The sequence below is a fragment of the Rhineura floridana genome, chromosome 7 (assembly GCF_030035675.1).
Source record: "Rhineura floridana isolate rRhiFlo1 chromosome 7, rRhiFlo1.hap2, whole genome shotgun sequence".
NCBI lineage: Eukaryota > Metazoa > Chordata > Lepidosauria > Squamata > Rhineuridae > Rhineura > Rhineura floridana.
In genome coordinates, this window is record NC_084486.1 from 71,284,420 (window position 1) to 71,304,755 (window position 20,336).

The following is a 20,336-nucleotide window of genomic DNA, read 5'->3' on the forward strand; positions in this document are numbered from 1 at the left end:
CAACAACACACAGGGCAGTGGGCACAGCTGATGAGCAATGAGGAACCCATCCATGAGAGAAGTGGGAGCGAGGAACAAGGAGGAACAAGATTTGTTTGATGTTTCCTTGCTTTTTGTAAGAGGACAGTGGAAACAACCAATTTACCAAGTGTTACCAATCTGCCACAGATCATCTGCATTAATGAAATCAGAGTGTGATTTTTGTTTTCCTGCAATACATTCTAGTGCAGGGATAGCCAGTGTGGTGCCCTCAAGATGTTTTTCGATTCCAACTCCCATCAGCCCTGACAAGCATGACCAGTGGTCAGGGATCACTGGAGTTAGAGTTCAAGAGTTGGCTATTCTTGTTGTTGTTATGTGCCTTCAAGTTGGTTATGACTTATGGTGACCCTATGAATCAGTGACCTCCAGTAGCATCTGTCATGAATCACCCTGTTCAGATCTTGTAAGTCCAGGTCTGTGGCTTCCCTTATGGAATCGATCCACCTCTTGTTTGGTCTTCCTCTTTTTCTAAAAAGTGGTAAAAGTTGGGGGCCTTATCAAGTGGTAAGCTTCCCCACATTATCAACTGAGGAGATTTGTAGTCTGTTTTTGTCATCTGTGGCACATGACATTGACAGAGCTTGGAAAAGTTACTTTTTTGAACTACAACTCACATCAGCCCCAGCCAGCGCCATGCTGGCAGGGGCTGATGGGAGTTGTAGTTCAAAAAAGTAACTTTTCCAAGCTCTGGATTGAGTAGAGAGGGTGTGCCCCTAAATAGCCTTCCTTGTTCTGGTGTTCTCCAGACTCCATCATGGCCGGTGATCAGGAATGATGGGAGCTGTAGTCTAGCAACTGGAAGGCACCATCTTGGGAAAGACTGCAAGCTATAATGTCTAGAGCTGTATTTTTAGGAACAATTTGTCTTCCCTGTCTCCATGGTTTTCAGATCTTAATATTTCTATGTGATCTGTTACGTATTTTGAAAAATTTAAATATACACAGTATTTGTGAGGTATTAAGATATTCACTTAACTTTTCATGTATTTTGACAGGAACACCTTTTAATGTATAAATAAAACAGAAATTATTTCAGTCTTAAGAAAACTGTTTATTGCTGGAATACATGATGCAGAAACTAAAAGAAACTGGGGGCAGAGGAGTCTAAGGGTGGGGTCTTTTCCAGAACAGTGAAAAGGTTCGAAATTTAACCTCTTAATCATCAAATTACTATAGTGTGTTTGAGGGTGTTTATTTCTTTTTTAAAAATCTGAAATTTGATTCCATGAACTTCGTGTGATGAGTGTTTAGGGGAGTGTATATTTATTTATTTATAAACATATTTGTATACCACTGTTTCATTTCAAAATAATCAAAATGATCTGCAATAAACAAAAAACGTATCATTAAAAACCATTAAAAATACAATAAAAACAAGGCCAACTACTGCGAAGAGACATCTTCTTAACTGACTGCATAAGCCTCGTGGAACAAAAAACTTTTCAGCAGGCGTTTAAAGGTTAAAACAGAAGGCCCCTGCTGAATTTCTCTTGTCAGAGCATTCCAGAAAACTGGGCCAATAACACTGAAGGCTTGATTTTGTGCCGATGTTAAATGAGCCTCACCAACTCGGAGAACGACCAGCACTGCTCCTGCAGATGATCTCACTGACTGAGGTGGGATATAATAGTTCAGGCAATCCCTAAGGTACCCTGGACCTAAGTTGTTCAAGGCTTTGTAGTAGATGGGCAGCCAGTGCAGATGTTTTAACAGTGGTGTCACATGTTTTCAGCCATGTGTCCCCATCAGCAATCTGGCTGCCGCATTTTGCTCCAGCTGGAACTTCCAAAACAGACCCAAGAGCAGCACCACTTCGACCACATTGCAGTAATCCTGTATATGAGTTTTTATGGTATTACAGGTTTAATAGCAGCACAAACTCCTTTTTAAAAGTCAGAAAAATTTCTGATGATAAAGAGAATAACTCCAAAGAGAGAGGAACATGTTTTATTGACTTCTTTGAAAAAAATGTATCAGTTTGATTAAGTTTAACCTGCACAATAAGCTTAACAGAAAGGAAATAATGAAACAGAATGAAAGAGGACGAGGGCTTCACTCCATAGCACAGGGATGGGAAACCCAGGGCCCTCCAGATGTTTTTGGCCTACAGAACCCATAATCAGAAATGGCTGGTGGGTATGGCCACCTCCATGGCCCTGGCTTTGGCCCTGGCATCGCTGCAGCATACTGGGGCAGGGCATGATGGTGGTGAGGCCAGGGTGGGGCAGGGTGCTGGTGAGGTCAAGGCCGTGTGGTATGGGCACATCAGTGGGAGTGCCAGATTGGCTCTGACTGTGTGCTCGCCACTGTTGCCTTGTCCTGCCTCCATAGAGCTCCAGTAAGTAGTAGCAATGCCTATGCTGTAGGTGGCTGTATTTGTAGTGAAAATCCTCCCTACTGTCTACTCGTGCCCATCATCCTTGATGGCAGGCCATACCAGCTAGTGCTGATGAGATTTGGAGTCCAATGACATCTGGAGGACCACCCCTTTCCCATTACTACCATAGTAACCAAAGAAGTCAACAAGGCTCTCTGTATTGCTGTACTTTGCCACACTTTTGCCAGCTTGGGCTTATCATTCCTTGTAGGAGACCCTCATCGGCTTCAACTTTCACTCTGTGCTGCTCATGAAACATATACCCTTCTCCCAGTTGTTCCCAATTAGTCTTTTATTTCCTTCAGTATATAGGCTACATAGGCTTTGGGTGTTCCTTTATCTTTGTCCACCTACTTCCGTCCTTTGAAATACCCTCTCCTTCTCTTTGTGGCTCAGGAGACAGCCAGCTCTTCTCTTCACTGCCTCCTGTCAGTTCAGCTGTTGCCAGCTGGCTTCTCTCCTGAACTCTGTTAGCTCAGCTTTGGGTGTTGTTCAGTAAGATTTCCTCACATAATAGTACTGATGTGTTTTTAGCTGGATGGTTGAAAAGCATTTCATAATTGTGAAGTAGTTGTTCCCTGCAGTAGGCGATAGTTTCCCCACCCCTTTGCTCTGTTGAATATCACTGGATTGCCATGGTGGTTCATACATTAGACTATTGAAATATGCTGTATGTGGGGCTTCCCTTGTGTCTGGTTAAGAGAATTTCAATGCATGCTAGGTGCTTAGTGGGATATCCAGCTTCACCTATTACACCAGCATTGAAAGATCTGCATTGACTGCTACTGTTGTGCTCTGCGCTGAGACAAGGCTCAGAGTGGAGGCAGGGTGAGGCTCAGGTAGACTGAGGCAAAATTAGGTAGAGATGGGCTCAGTCTGTGCTCTGTGGACACAGAATCCCTAGGCTGCTTCAGCCTGGAACAAAATGAGCTTCAGCCCTATATAGTAGCAGCACAGCCTCCTCCTAATTGTGAGCACTGCCTGTCCTGGAAGATACTGCTTTGCTTAAAGGGGCCTGGCTCTCTCCTTTAGTAATTTACTGCAACAGAATGGGGAAGTCTTTGGTCACATTGCGTCCTCAGTGGAGTCCTCCAAGTCAAAGAATGGCAGTGCCACATCCTCTGGCCAAGGTGGGGGCAACAGGCACTGCAGGATCATCAGCACCCTTTCCCTTCTATTTTGGAGTGTTGTGCTTCATTGCCTGAAGATGACTGACTTCTGGTCCTTGACAGCTGTTAGCTACTGAATAAAGCTGTAAACAACTGGGGACCAGGATACCTAGTAGACCCGGTCCCTGGTACAGACCAAGCTGAACTTTCAGATTTCCTGAGGAGACTCTGTTGGTTGTTCCATGAGTGGTGTATTGTCACTGGGTGACAACATGGAAGCAGGCCTTCTCACTAACAGCATTCATCCTCTGGAATAATTTGTGAAGTGGAGACAATAATGACCTTTAACTGGCTCTTTAATTTTTATATGTTTATCCAAGTGTTCGTGGACACTGACATAGTGATAATTTGGGCAATTTGTGAAGCAAAGACATTAATATGACCTTTAAACATTGCTTAAAAAGTTACATGTTTGTCCAAGTTTTGAGTATTACTTTTTTTGTTCACTTCTCAGATTTGTGATATACTTGTGTGTTTTGTTTTTATCTCATTTTTATTTTGTTGTAGTTTTATTGTTTTTATGTAAACAACTCAACATATTTTTATTAAGCAGCATAAAATGTTTATAAATAAATGAATACATATAGTTTGGTAATAATGGTATTTTCAAAATTCTAACAGATGAATTATATGTGTGCATGTGTGTGTATTTTGTCTGCTTTTCTTTCATGCTTTGAGATTCTTGTCCACCAGCCAGACATAATCCGCAGTATAAAGATGTCAGCCAGATTCCATTAATATATTTATTGGAGTCTCATGAAGCCAAATGCTCCCAACCCTCTTTGCACTTGCGGGAAGAACAATTCTGCTCATGAATAAGTAGGCTGTCAGATCTGGAGGTTTATAACCAATCTCCATTAAAAGAAAAGAAAAAACTACTTGAGCTGTTGCTGAGCTTTTTACAGGTCATGAATACCTGTGCCACTTCAGTCACTGAAAACGGGCCAAAAAGCACCCTTTAATATAACAGGTTTCAATCTTTCTGTCAGGTGCTGTGTTTCTGGGCCTTGACAAGAACAGACTTCAGCAATTATGGAGGGCTGAGGTAGATGGAGATAAGCTATTGTGAAGGTTATGGTCAGGGGAAATATCAGAATGGTACTATCAGAGGGCAAGGCAAGGTAAGATAGGGCAAGGCAGGACAAGCCAAACAGGTACACAGACACAGAAGCCAGCAAATGGGGGTGAAGATTGTTTGACAGGTGCAGAAGAGCTGTGAAGTGCTTCCTAGGGCTGTGCTAAATCTATTTCTTTATTTCCATGCAGTTTTTGTACTTTGCCTCCTGATGCTCCCTGGGCACTCATGGAAAATTAGCAAATTGTTTCAGGTATCCTTGCTTTTCCTGTGGATGTCTATATGGATAAAAAGCATTTGTGCAAATGGATGCCTGTTAAAAGAGTAGGTCCATGCATACGTGTTTAGATTTTACGTGCAGACAATAATGCTGGTTATGCCACAGTGTCCACTACACATTTTGCTGCTTTGCCTTGATGCATGAGCACATGGGCAATCTGAGAATGAGAGAAGAGCAAGGTGGTATCTGCAGGTACATGCATGTAGACCATCCTGGAAGATGCCATCTACAGGGTCAAAAAGGTTTCTCCAATTTATGTTGCACATTAGACTTTGCCCATGTAGATCTAGCTGTAGCCACATATACTTAAAGATGGGAATGCACACTTGGATGCACATTCCAATGCATATCCAAATGTGTATTCAGGTTCTGTCCCCCTATGTTTGTGCAATACTTTGTGTGTTCACCTGTTGAGTTTCCTCCATCCAACTTCCACAATAGAAAGTAAATTGGATAGATTTGGACACAAGGAAGGTTCAGGATAAATGTCCACGCCAACGGAAAAGCAATATCCATCTCAGAAGTTGAACCTGGCAGATTGCCATAGCATTCTTGTGTTTTCCCTTGAGACGAGGTTGCTCAAACTGAAGCATAGCAGGCAGCCTTGGAGGTGATGCACGAGGAAGTGAGAAATGTTTGGTTTCCTCTAGTCCCTGATTATCTGGCAAGAATGCATCTTCCTAGAGATCCCAGCCAGATGGCCAGATGTGCCTACAGATCTATTGTTTGACCAGCTGACCCAGTAACGTGGTGAGTAAGAAGCTATCTGATATTGACGTTAAGATACCCAAGGAATGCCTGAGGAATACCCTTTCTCAAAAAATTCCTACTGTTGAGAATTGTTTGAGAGGCCTTGCTCTTCGTGCCATCCTTCAGTCATATAAAAGAGCCATTACAAAAAGTGGGAGTCTTTTGCAGGCCACCCATAAAGACCTGCTTTCCATCCAGGTCTCCTATCAGGCAAATTACTCAAACTCAGAGAATCTTGACCCAAGTAGAAAGGGAAGACAGAATGGGGATCTCTCATTCCCCATAATGGATCTACTGCACTGCCTGTACATGCGCAGAGAGGAAAAATATAGTTTCTGTGGGAATCTTTTAATGCACAGGTATTGTGCCCACATAGGGAAATATCATTCCTTTGTCTGGGTTCAGATGTAGTGTTCACCCATGGTTTGTTTTAATGTCTGAACCAGAGTCTGCTCCCAAACGTGGTTTGGGACTGACAGACTAGGATCTGAAACCACAGTTTGAAACTGGTTTGCAGATTAGAGTTTTTGCTAACAGACATCTGCTGTTATGTCTGAATTCATAGACCCAGACCATTGGCAACCTGCAGTTAGAGCCATTGTTTTACCTCATGAAGCTGTTGCACCATAGACATGGGAGTTGTTCTGCCTCAATAGGCTGCTGTGCTGTGGGAATGGGAGTGCACCTATGAAGCTGTGCCCTGAGCAGATGGGAGACAAAAGCAGACAAGTAGCACAATATCATGGTAGCCTCTTTGTACATCTGGAAGCTCTAACCATGGTGTGGGTCAACACAAATCATGGTTTCCAGCCACATCTGAACCCAGCCTTTGTGCTTTTTGATGTTGTTTTTATGCAGTTTTTATTGAATAGGTTATTTCATTTTCTTGTATTTAAACTTTAATTATTGTTACTCATGTTTTAATGTCGTCCTCTGCTTTGCATACTTTAGTGTATTTAATAAGTGCTAATCATAAATAATCACACAAACTATATAAGGAACATCAGCTTAGAACTAAGTAAGATAAACAAAACCAAATTGTCTGTTGTTGCCAGTCACAAGTGGTTACGATACAGTTTAATTTAGTTTGCAAAAAACACGTTTCTTATAGCACTATTCATTTGTTAAAAACATTTTATTTCCTGTAAAGTTTGTATGCCACTAAAGTGTTAGGGGAACTTTGCTTACAATTAACAGTGATCATGATAGATAGCACCTTAATATGAGCATTCAGCATCTTTTCATTTGTATGGAAAATTCAAAAGGTAATTGGATGGTAAAGAGTATGGCTTTTAATGCCACTATTTTTTCTAAGTGGCACATGCCCCCCTCCCAAAGATAAAGAGACATCAGTCTCCTAGAATTATATAGTATCATAACATATCAGTAAAACTAATCAGATATGTCACATGCTCTCATTTTGTAAGTGCAATAACTCATTTGGCTGTTAGCAAAGCTTTGCTAAGTGATGCATCAATAATTAGAAACTGTCACTGTCTTAATATGAAATAACACTGTTTCTTCCTTAGCTGTTTTGTCTTTTATTAATAAAAATTGTATATCACATTTTATCTATACAAACATATTTCTCCATATATTGAGATAACTCTAGACTATTTTTAATTTATATGGAATTTTTGTAATTTGTAAATTGTAATTTAAAAAGATGTGCTAATAAAATCTGTTATGGAGCAGCCAAATAGGACAGGTTGATTTCCTAATTTCCTGTGTACGTGCATGCGAGTGTGTATGTGTGTAGCACAATATTTTACATTTTGTGGTGTATGATTAAAACAGATGCAAATGGACATTTACATGGCAGAAGCCTCTCAAATTTGTTATAAGCAGTTATATACCTATACTGTGATGACAATTGCTTTTAGCAAATCTTGTGTAACCAACAGGCTATTCATACTACTGTCTAGCAAAAAAGACCCAGATAGTTGTGATGATGGCAGGGATCTAGGGTTGCTAGGTCAAAAGCATCCCAAACCCTGAGATTTCAGAGGCAGGCCCTAGTGATGTCATGGGGCGGGCCCTAGTGATGTCATTAAACATGATATGTTAAGCATCAACCACAGTTGCTTGGAGTGCACCACTCAAACAAAACAAAATCTGAATGGAAATTAAGGAAGAAATCTTAACTAAATGAGGGTATTCCCAGTTCCAACTGAAGTGATGGGATCATTCCTTCTCACCTGCTTAGGGAGCCTAGACAGGGAACCTTTAATCTAGCCTACTTGCTTCTGGCAAGAAGGGTTCAAGTGCCCTCAGACCAGGCCAGTCACCAGAAGGCCACTGTAGGAAAAGGAGAGCCTAGTGTTGTGGTGATGTTAGATGAGAGCACTCAGGAGTAAAGATGGATGCCCCTGAAGGCTGCAATTCTAAGCACACTTACTAAGGGCCTAAGCCCTATAGAATTCAACAAGACTTACTTCTGATTAGATATGGTTAGGATTGTGAGGTTGGTAAGGCTTAACTAGGGATCCTCTGCAAAGATACTGATATCAAAGCAGGATTGGCAACCCTTTGCCTGGAATGCCCTGTCTGCCTTTTAATGTGGCTGCTCCAAACCTTTTTACAGACTTGGCCCTTCACTGTAGAGAGAGGTCTGAGAAATGAGTGAGAGTTGAGAAGATTCTGTGTCTACCCTATGGGCTGCTATAAGCTCACATTGACAGCCAACCCGATTACAGTGAGTAATAACTGGCAGAGAGAAAACTCACATGGTTTGGTCTACCTTCATGGGCAGTGGATTGGGAACAACAGCAACTGAAGCCCCATTTCCCAGTATGTGAATTTTCTTCTACCGCTTTTGGGCAAGAAATGAACCTTCATGCAACCAACGAAGTGCATCATCAGTGGGTTTAAGGGGATTGAGCTGAGCGCATGGAACCACTGTTGTTGCTTCCATGGATGTAAGGGAGTGATGTCAGAGGTAAATGAAATGCTAATAGAAAAAGAAAAAACAGTGATGATGTTCTAAATGCAATACCATACCAACCACAACACGATTCCTATGAGTAAGGCAGAAGACTCAGCATCCCACAATCAGTCATGGTTTCTAACAAAAACTAAAAAAAATCCTTGCAGCCAATCAGCCACGTTCACAGAAATCCCCATGCAGCACAACCTGACCCGGGGGCTGCAGTTAGTGCAGAATGCTGTGGCATGACTGCTGACATGAGTGAGACCCTGTCAGCATATAATATCTCTGCTCTGAAATCTGTACTGGTTGTCGATTTGCTACCAGGCCAAGTGTGCTTTCTGTGTTATAGGTGCCTACCTATTGGCATTAGGCAATTGTACTCTATTTGGCACCTGCTAAAAACATTTTTGTTTAGGCAAGCCTACCCAGGCATGCAGAAGCTATTACATTTTTATCTGTTTTTAACTCATTGTTGGTTTTATTATTTTGAATGTTTTTAAATACCCACCTTTAACTGTTTTTGCCAATAATTTCATTGTTTTAATTCCTTCTGTAAACTGCTTTGAGGTTTTTACAATAAAGCGGTATATAAATGTTGTAAATAAAATATATAAATACATTTTGGAGTCACTGTGGCCCTTGGGTCTCTTTCCTCTTTTAGGAACAAAGGAATCTGCCTAATATGGAGTCAGGCCATTTTGGACCATCTAGCTCAGTACTGATGACATGGACTAGTATTGACTTTCCAGGAAATAGTCTTTTCCAGAAATTGAATTTTGGATCTTTGCATGCAAAGCATATCCCCTACCATTGATCTACAGTACTTCCCCTGTTTAAAAAAGTATCTTTTAAAATTGTTCTTTTCAATTCACTAATGAATACACAGCATTCCTAGGGCAGATCCACACCATTCATTAAAGCACATTCAACACTCATTTGAAGTATGTGAATCCCACCACATAATTATGGGAACTCTAGTTTGTTAAGGGTGGTGGGAACTCCTAAGGAAAGACTACACTTCCCAGAATTCTTTGGGGGAACTCATGTGCCTTAAATGAGAGTTGGATGTGCTTTAAATGTATTGTGTGGATCTACTTCATAAACATTGTGTAGTTGTAAATAATTTTAATTAATTTTTTAAAATGGAAGTGAGCTACAACGTTTACTGGGTGTCATGGGCTACTCACAATCTCTCAGCCTAATCTCCCCCTCAGTGAAGACAACAGAGGGGGGACCATGACCACTCCAAGGAAGAACACACTTAAACTCTAGAGGAAATAATAATGTACTATCATAGTATGAAATCAGGTACTTATTGGGACATAGTATGAAGAAATAGTTAAATAAGCATGTCTGTCAAGGATGTTTATTATTTACACAACCTGTAATGATATTTATAGTGCAATCCTATGCATGGTTACTCAGAAGCAAGTTCCAATGTATTCAGTGGGGCTTCCTTGAACAGGGAAGTGTGCATAGGAATGCAACCTCAGGTGATAAGGAACTTCACTCACCCAACCCAAAATTCAAAATCATGCCACTTTAAGCTGTTTTGCAATTGTTTCATACTTGTTTTATGGTTATTGGATTTTAAATGTGGATTTATTTCTTGTTAGCTGCCTTGGTTTCCAACCCTACCTCACAGGGTTGTTGGAAAGACTCTCTATACACACACACTGGAGATGTAAAAATACATACATCCCATATAATAGTTTATTGTCAAAACCAGTTGGTTATGGCAGAACATTTTTTTTAGAAAAAATCAGTATTAGTTTCCTACAAAATAAACACAGTGACAGCTGTGCAAGCCCTGCCTAATTGCTTTAAAAATAGGATTGGAGGGGGAGAAAGATTTACAGCACAAACACAATTCTTTGCTATGTTCACTCAAAAGTCCCACTGATTTACAGCACAATCCCAACCATGTCTACTCAAAAGTAAGTCCTATTGAATTCAGTGGGGTTTACTCTGAGTATGTGGGATTAACATTGCAGCTTTACTCCCAGAAAAGCGAGTACAGGATTAAAGCTTCATATTTTGAAGTTTTTCAAAACAGGCTATGAGTTACACAAATAAACTGTCCTTTTCAACAGCTCAGGAAAATTTAAACAAGTTGCATGTACACTTTTAAATATCTGTTCAAAAATTATTTGAAAGATAAAATGTATAATATTCTATTTTTGCAAGTAATTTAAAAAACCCTGCATGTACACTTTTATTATAATCATAACTGAAATTGTTTACAGTGTGATTTTTTTGTTCTACATCTCCTGACCTGCACACACAGAGAAAAGGACTTTTGCTACAAAACCAGGAATAGACCACAGTTTTCAGGTCTGCAATGGGTTGTAGCTATTGTGTGGAGGTCAACAAATCCCTTGTCAATCACAATCCTGACTTCACTTATTGGCTACAAACCTGAAAAGGTGTGGTTAGAGCAGCCAGATATGAGCTCATTTAATGGAAGCCAGACCACCTAGAAACTTAATTTTTTAAAAATGAAAGCTGAGAGGTGGGATTGGTCTGATTCACCTGGAGACCCAGAGAGGACCCGAAAAATCTAGAGTCTCTGGGCAAAAACTGGAGACTTGGCAACCCTTCAGGGGTCTCTTGTCCCCTCACCAGCAGCAGCTAGGAATATTTGTTGAGGATCTGGAGAATCTTAATATTGTCAGGTGATGCCACACCTGTGATAAGCATAACATATAGATCAGCCCCCAGTGTGGGTTCACAAACACATGCTCATCACCTGAGCAGTGCAGCATTAATTGGAGAATTGCTTATGTGAATAATCCATGAAAATGCAACTTCCACATGGGCTCAGATCACCTCAAATGCTCTCGGTTTTGATGCTGACTGAGATGTTTATCAGGAAATCCAGTTCTGATCAACCTTATCACTGCCAAACTGCTGATAAGTGTCAGGGGGGTTAATCTGGAGTATGTAAGCAACAGACAGGGGAGGGGTGCTTAACCATTAGCAGCATCCTGCTTCTCCGTTGAAGCCATCAAGAAAATGGTTGGGCATCCCCTCCTCTGCCAGTCACTATTCTCCTCAAAATCATACTGTCTTTTGACATTTTTGTTATGCAAGTGTTTTTATTGTATATTATAAGAAATAACCAATATTATTACATATACGTTAAGAACTGAGGTAGATATTTTAACCATTCTGAGTAACATTTCACCATTTTACATAATAACATAACCCAAAAAGTCTTTTGGCATTTTTCAACTATTTCATGATCAGCTGTTTGAACTCTGGTGTGCCATTGAACATGTCTAGTTTGGTTCTCAGTTGAGGAAGTTCATTCTGGCCCAACTCAAGCAGAATGAAAAAAAACACAACACCCACAATTTTCCACTGCATGAATGACTTGTGGTGATCTTTGGCCTTATGTGCTGTCCCTCCCATCTCCTCATGTTTCATATTTTCAAAGAGAAAATTGGAGGATTTCACTTCTTTTTTAAAACAGTTCCCTGTAACATCTGAATTCATGGACCTGTGATTTGTTTAAATAATGGCTAATGAGAACAAGCCAGGGTTAAACTGTCCTTTCAGAGTCTAGATTGTTTTCAAACCATAGTTTATACAAACCACACTTTCCTGAATTTGCATGACATGAGGAACTGTAGTATATTTAAATAGGAAACAGAAGCTCCCAGTCTCCTTGTAGGTGCAAAAGTGGAGTAGGGTACTGCATGAGCATACATACTGTCCCAACCCCAATGTCCCACTTCCAATTGCATGAGAGTCTGAAGGGACTGTGGAAGTTGCCCCACTATTGGAAACCCTCATCATGCAAAGGTCAGAAGGGAAGGAGATGGGGATGCTGAGATGGGGGCAGCATGTGTATCCCTGTACCACCCCTATGTACGTTGGTTTGAGCACAGATTAGGGATGGGCGAGAATGTCACTGAATTTGGATTTAGCACTGGATTTTTCAATGGTCCATATATTCTCCATCTTTGCAAAGTGATCCTGTTTGTTCTGAACTTCAGTTGCTTTCCCCCAACACCAGATTTTTTCCCCTTTGAATATTCCGTCGAATATATTGTTCTGTTATTGATGTTACTCACAGCACAGCAGTATAGGTTTCTCTTTCTGTCTCTCTCTCTGCCATCCCCCTCCATTCGAATTATCCAAGCTCCAAGTGGGAAGAAGTAAGCCAAGTCTCACTCATGTTAAGGACTCTAGGCTTGCAGAGGAAGAGGTGGGGGGCACTGAAAGCTGCTTTCCTCCATTCCTTTCCAAAAGGAAAATAGCCCGTCTCTGCTTGCTAATGTGAAAAATCACCGGCCTCAGTCTCAGTGGAGAAAGAGGCCATGGCAAAGCTATTTTCCTTTCCTTTATCAGTATTTTATTTCAAAATAACTTTTATTTTTACTATTTCGTATCATGGAAATGTCTGTTCTTTAGAATGGCATAATTTAGAAAGAGATTCTACTCTATCACCTATTGCATCAATTAATGTAAATCTCACCTACAATGAGCTGAACAATCTGGGAAAGTTAGAAACAAAAATCTCTTGAGCCCATTGAATAACTGATTATAGGAGTGATAAAATAAACCACATTAATGAGTTTAACACCATGTTGAGACCATGTTGAGACTGTAAATTTATGTTATTGTTAATTACTGATTTTCTTTTTTTAAAAAAAGTCTCAAAGCGTTGCGTGGTGCTCTCATCGTAACTTTAAAAAAATTATACCAGTAATTCTTTGCTGCTGTTTGGAGGTTCATTCCTGAAATAGCCCGTTTTGTCTAAGGCAAGTGAGCAGCTTTAAGTGACACCATCAGCTGGAAAAATCACACCTCTGCCTGAAAATGTGTTACTAATGCTACTTCTAACACCCAAGATAACTGTAATTGAAAGTGATCTGAGGCAAGACAATTTCTCTGCTTTATCCAGTTTGTTTTCTTTGTATGTTTTGGAGGCACAGTACACAGCCATTCTCACCATTTCCCAAGCCATTCAACCTTTTGCCAAGCAACAGGTAGAAAGTATTTTTGGAAAAAAGATAGTATGATTGTAAAACAGGAACCAAATCTTATCCAGGCACAAAAGGGCAGTATGATCATAAATCAAGAACCAAATATTATCCAGGGACAAGAATAATACCTGAAAGTGCTGGTGGGCATAGAAACCATTTTACAAAGTCACTGGCTCTTTAACCAGCGAGATAAACATTTGACCTGCTATCTAACTTCAACACTATTAGTTATTTCACATGGCTGGTGGTGTGTGGGTAAGCAACACGGGGGAGTTTTAAAAGACTGTATTGGGTGGCTTTGTATGGCCTGGTGCAGATCTAGGCCACATTCACACTATGCATATATTCCACTATTATTCCACTTTAAACAGTCATGGCTTCCACCAAAGAATCCTGGGAAGTGTAGTCTGTGAAGGGTGCTAAGAGTTATTAGGAGACTTCTTTTTTCCTCATACAGCTACAATTGTCATAATGGTTTAATAGTCAGTCCCTCTTCTCAGAGGACTCTGGGAGTTGTAGCTCTCTCAGGGCAATAGAGTTCTCCTAACACTTTCAGTACTTGTCATGAACTACACTTCCCAGGATTCTTTGGGGGAAGCCATGACTGTTTAAAATGGAATAATAGTAGAATAAATGTATGGTGTGAATGTGGTCCTAACGTTTCTTGATCTCTTAACCATGGTTAAGAGATTGGGAGATGATTGCAGGCTTGTGTGCTCCCTCACTTTCAATTTCAGAATTGACCACAGTACAGGACTGTCCCAGGCATTTTGATGCCAGAAGTGAAGCAGCAAATGCTTCCCCCCTTCAAATCAAGGAGCATGATACCCAAGGTTATTCATGTTATTGTAGCTCGTGAAAGAAAACTCAAAAGCATCTCTCCCCTTCCTTGGCAGTAAAAAAATAACAATAATACATTATAATACATAGAGTAGTCTCGCTTAGACTACTGTAATGCACTCTACATGGGGTTACCCTTGACAACGGTCCGGAAATTACAGCTGGTACAGAATGCGGCGGCGCGCTTGATTAAGAACAGCCGTCGCCGTGATCATATCACCCCGGTGTTAGTGGATCTACACTGGTTACCAGTTGTTTACCCGGCCCAATTCAAGGTGTTGGTGTTGACCTTTAAAACCCTATACGGTTCCGGCCCAGTTTATCTGAAGGAGCGCCTCCAGCATCACCAATTATGCCGCCTGACAAGATCAGCCACACAAGACCTTCTCTCGGTCCCACCAGTTAAAACAACTAGGCTGGTGCGGACCAGAGAGAGGGCATTTTTGATTGTGGCCCCCACCCTCTGGAACTCCCTTCCTTTCGATCTTCACCACACCCCCTCCCTGACAGGTTTCCGCCGGGCCTTAAAGACCTGGCTATTCAGGCAGGCCTATGGGGTCTCTGGGGATGGGTCAGTTTCTAATGTTGTTTAATGCTGTTTTTTTTTAATTATTATATTTTTGGTTATATTGTATTTTATCATGATATTGTACGTCGCCTAGAGTGGCCGTTTATTCTGCCAGATAGGCGACTCAAAAATAAAATTTTATTATTATTATTTTATTATTATAAATAACTAACAGTTTGCTGACCTTTCATGATGCCCTAAATAAGCTGCCTGAGGCAGCTGCCTCCCAATGAGTAATGGTAGAACCAGCATTATATCCGCACTGATGTCAGTGCTAACCATGGTTAATGTTAAACCAGAGTTTCAAACCAGGGTTTGAAGTTGGTTTGCAAACTTCACGTTTAACACTGAAAAGGGAAGAGTAGGAGAAATTTGCACTAGAGGTGAGAACATGGCAAAGAGATGAGGAAAAGTAATGGACCAAGCCATGGTGCAATTAACATAGATGGAGTTGAGGGTAATGGTTTTAAGGAGATAAATGCCCTCTAGGTGAGCCATTCTCAATTATGACTACTACTACTACTGCATTATAGGTGACATTGAAAGGTATTCAGTTAATGTATTATTATTCAGGTGACATAATTCTCTTGTATACATAATGAAAATCAAACAGTACATTCTCTTTTCTTGTCTGGACAGCATAAGAGCATGAATCCTAAATACATTATTAATACGGTCAATAGAGGTGATTGCTGCTCTTTGAGAGATGTTACAAAGTCTATCGGAAAGGACCAGAATTCTCCATTGTGATTGAAAGACAGGAAAGCAATTGAAGGAGGCTTTTAAGAATCATGATTGGGTCTGCGGTCTTAAAGGCAACAGTTATCCAAAGCTCCCATTTCTTTCATTTTCTGTGATAACGTGGTTGGAGCAATTTTCTTTTGATGTGGATTGTTCATGCCAGTGCGACTGTATTTTGGCACTCCATTTTTACATGGGATGATCCTTAAATGGTACTTTGAGTCTACAAGTAGTAGGGTAGAGTATAGCTGCCAGCCTGTTTGATGGAATTAGCTTCAGGAAGTGTATTATACCAATTCTCCAAGGAATTTGTGGTCTGTCTTACTCATTTTTTGTGTGTGCTATTCAGGATGTTGCCATCATCCTATTATGGAAGTTAGGTTGCCACCTGGAGCATTGGTGCTTGTCATATCTAGAATGAAATGTCAGGAGACCGTTCAGCTTACAGACAGAGAGAAATGAACACTGAAATATTTATTATATGTTTTCATTATGCAAATCAACTTGCAAATGGACTACTAACGATGAAAGAGAGCATGCTGCTGCAGTGATATAACCACATGGACTAGGTCAGCCAGTACAGCACAGTGGGTAACCCTGAACTGTTTATAGCAGGTGTGGAGGGCTGATCTGGTTCTCAGGCAAATTTTTCTGAACCTCCAAAACCCCACCGATGTGGGTCGGGGCAGCAGAAATAATAGAAATTAAGGTAGAAATAGTGCTGGGGTAGGTAGAGTATGTGTGTGCATGTTCTGTGTGTCTTCATGTAAGAGTGTGAATGCAACAGTATGGGGTGGCCACACACACTACCGGCATGTGCTCTCCTCTCCCAAGGGTTGCCCAAGGGTGAATATGGCCCTTGGGCCAAAAGAGATTTAAAGAGGTTTAAAGGAAATATGATGGAAGATGTTGTTAAAAGAAATTGTGGCCTGGAGAGTGGCCAACCGGTGGAGTTGTAGCTTCAAGGATTTATATTAGGTCTCATTCCTACAGCATTTTGATAATAACCTTGTGGAGGGTAATGGCAATCAGCTGTCAAAGATTCCAGAAAATTGTTGTGGATGGTGTAAGGACACTAATAATCAAAAAGGCAATTTCCTGTGGCTATCGGTAATGCAGTATTGTGAAACGCTGGCGACATATTTTATCTTGATGTTGGCGGAAAATATTGTTAAAGTAGACAATTCCTGGCTGAGTTGCGAAGTGTGTGTGTGAGTAAGAGATAGTTCAAAGAATAGCCAATACTTTGCGTGCAGAAGGTCCTGGGTTCAATCTCCAGGGTCAGTTTAGCGAAAGGGACAGCAGGACTGAGACCTTGGAGAGCCACTGTGTCAGGCTCCAGTAGAATGAGGCCTTTAAGCATTCAGGTTTTGCAATCTGTAGGGGTGTACCTAGTTGTTTGCACAGTCCAGGGCAGCCATAGATCCAAGTTCTGAGGCAGGGACTGGAGGTCCAAGGCAAGCAGGTGGGTTCCAAAAGGGAGTAATAGAAGAGAACTGTAGTTTGCCCATTGGTGACATCATTTCCAGTGCAATGAATTGCTCAAACTAAGGAGCAGGTTCTGAGGCTGGAACTTTAATAGAGGCTAGTGAACAGAGATTGGTCCTTGGGCTCAGTGCATTCTCAGCCAGGTGACAAGGTTGGTTCTGCAGCTTGAAGCACTGAGCTCAGTCTGCCAGCCTTGTGATGGATGCATAGTGCTGGTGGCTCAGGAGACAAGGCACCAGAGCCTGGTTTATGTAGATCCGACCTAGAACTCCTATAAGATCTTACATGCTGTCTGTCAGAAATGGACAGTGCTGGATTAGATAGGCAAGTGGCCTGACTATGTTTAAGGCAGCTCCGTATGATTTAAAAATAATAAAAAAATATTTGGGCAGGAATTGTCTTTCCTATGGGGTGTGGCTTCACAAAGAGACCACAGTCTGGTTATTTCTCATCAGCTGATGGTAATTGTATAAACCCTTTTCACTACTGTAATAATGCAGAACTCTGAATTTTGGCCATGACATGTTTCTAAATATTCGCTGATGTGGCCTAATAATTCAGAGCACATACAGAATCTGCTGGCCCCATTGAAATGAGTGAACAATGATACTAAAGGTCATGGTGCATAACTAACACAATCTCTTCGTTGTGCTATTTCATTTTTAAAATAAGTCTATTATTCTACTTCAGTGGTTAAAGGGGAAGGGCTGTTAACTTGTAACAAAGTACTGTGGACCAAAACACTTAATAGTGGAACTTTTAACATTGTACCTAGGAACACGTGATTTGGGTGGGGTGGGGGTGAATGCATGCTTAGAAGGTCAATAGAAATGTATAGGCAGTATTTATTTCCTTGCCTTTTTTGCACAATTAGGTTTCCTGACATCTGCTCCAAATTTATGGTGAAATGTGTCTGATTACAAAAGGAGTAAAGAGAATGGTAAACTCTTTCTTTAGAAAATGCGGTGACCTTTCCTGAATTCTCAAAGCCCTCTTTCAGCTGTAAAAGCTTTGGGTCAAGATGTTATTGTCTGAATAGATTTGATCAGAAAGAATGACTGAGTAGATAATATGGATTAAATGAGCCAAAATTGCCTCCTGTCCAACAAAAGGAAAGCTCTGAATGCGGCATCATAACAACTAATAGTTTATAAGAGACTAAGATGGTACTGTTGGGTGAGATCTAAATGAAACCTCACTGTGACCCCTTCCCCCAGGTAAGGCACGGAGCGAGATTGGACCCTGAATCAAGGTAGGAAGGAAACACAAACGTTCACACAATGTTTATACAAAAGATCTTTGGCCAAAGGTTCCGATCAAGCCCCAAAGCACCCTCAGTCCAACTGAGAGAGCAATGGTCTAGATGGACAAGTTTATTCAGAAAACATCAGCATTTTATAGATCTTCTGGACACGGTAAATAGTAAACATCAAAAGTAACAAATCAATGCTGTAAAACACATGAGAGAAAAAGGAAATGTTTCATCCAGGAACAAAAGGGTGCATCTCATTCTCTCAGCCTTCCTGCCGTCATGACACCTTCTTATCTCTCATGTTCTATAGTGACGACAGGAAGAGCCAGTACATGGTAAGGCCAATAAACAAGTTGTTCCCCCAGGGTTAAACACATTCTTGCAGTGACTTCCTCCTTTACCTTTGCTCTAATTACTTAGGGAAGCAACTTCACAGTTTTTCTTAGGTCAATAAGAATTGTCACAGTTCTTAAGGAAGCTTATAGAAAGATACAAGAAAGAGGTAGGGGCTGTTCTGGGTATCAATATATTTTAACGCCAACAGTACCATACTAGATGATTAGTGTATCATGGATATCTCCATAGTGATTGCTTTCTGCTCCCTTTTCCCCCTCAAGCATTTGATGTCAATCATTGTGAGAATTTTGATAGCGAGAGAAAAAGTAAATTGTGGTGCTTGAGGATAACGTTGTGACCACGGATGGGGGAGAGATTCGATTCAGTTTGCATTTAAAGCTGAATGTATCAAATTTGCACTTTCTGAAACAATGTGAGAACTGACACACAGCCATCTTTCGAGATTCATACCTATCCAAATTTGGCAGTGCAGTTCTCCAACCAAGCAACGTTTACAAAAATGCATTTATTAGGAGAAAGTGTGCATGAAAGTGAATATATTTGTGAAAATAACATATATTTGGAGAAACTGCTTGCAAAAATGTGTACGTGGGGAAAACTGCAGACAAAAATGCGTTTAGGAGGAGAAATTCTCGCTAAAATATTGGAGAATTTTCATGAAGATTTTAAAAAATAAATTTGCAAATTGCTGCAGAAATGTGGGGAGCTGAATTTAAAGTTGGAAAAATGAGAAACTGAGAGAACCATATGGACAGATCCTTGTATCCCTAGTTGTTCAGTCATGGATGTGACATGCCAGTCAGGAATACCAATTGGAAAACCTGTTATCAGCAAGCATCCAAAAACCCACTCCCCTGGGGCAAGTGTCCCTGAAGGATGCCCAGAAGCGTCCCACAGGCTCTCATTTGTGCTTTTGTCTGGGAAAGACAGCAGTTGTATCTCCTGCTTTTTCTTGCTATATCCATACTTCAATGTAAGTGAAATAAGATCCTGTCTTTCTCCTGTGCCCCTTGACCCTGTCAAAGGGCATGGCAGAGAAGTGTTTTCACTTGTGATAAAATTTGGATAAAGGTAATAAAACAGCAGAATTCTTCAACTGATTCTTAGGTTTTCCAAACTGGAGTGAAAGTGGGGGTGGGGAAATCCTGCTTGCTTAAGACTTCTGCACATGCCAGAGGACTTTGTGGGTGGAGGCAGTTAGTGGCAACAAGTTAGGAAAGAGGAAGAACTGTCCCCCAGTTGTGTCGAGGTTTGGGGAAGATTAAAAAACAACAGTAAGAGTCTTTCCCACTCTTTCTTTCTTCATACAGCAGTGCAAAAGTGAGGAATCCCTTCATTTCCCATAGACCTTCTGCCAGAGGACTAGTGGGGGTGACAAGAATTAGTGGCCAAGACAATATTTGTGGATCCCTGATTCTCAGTCTTAATTTTGATAGGGCAGGGCAGATAAGCAGAATGAAAGAAAAGACTACAC

The 20,336-nt window shown here is 40.9% G+C and overlaps 1 protein-coding gene across 1 annotated transcript in view; it reads left to right on the plus strand.

Annotated features, from left to right (window-relative positions):
- GFRA1 (GDNF family receptor alpha 1) overlaps window positions 1-20,336 on the plus strand; it is a 316,795-nt gene that overhangs the window by 78,748 nt on the left and 217,711 nt on the right. The gene's annotated exons all lie outside the window — the stretch shown is intronic.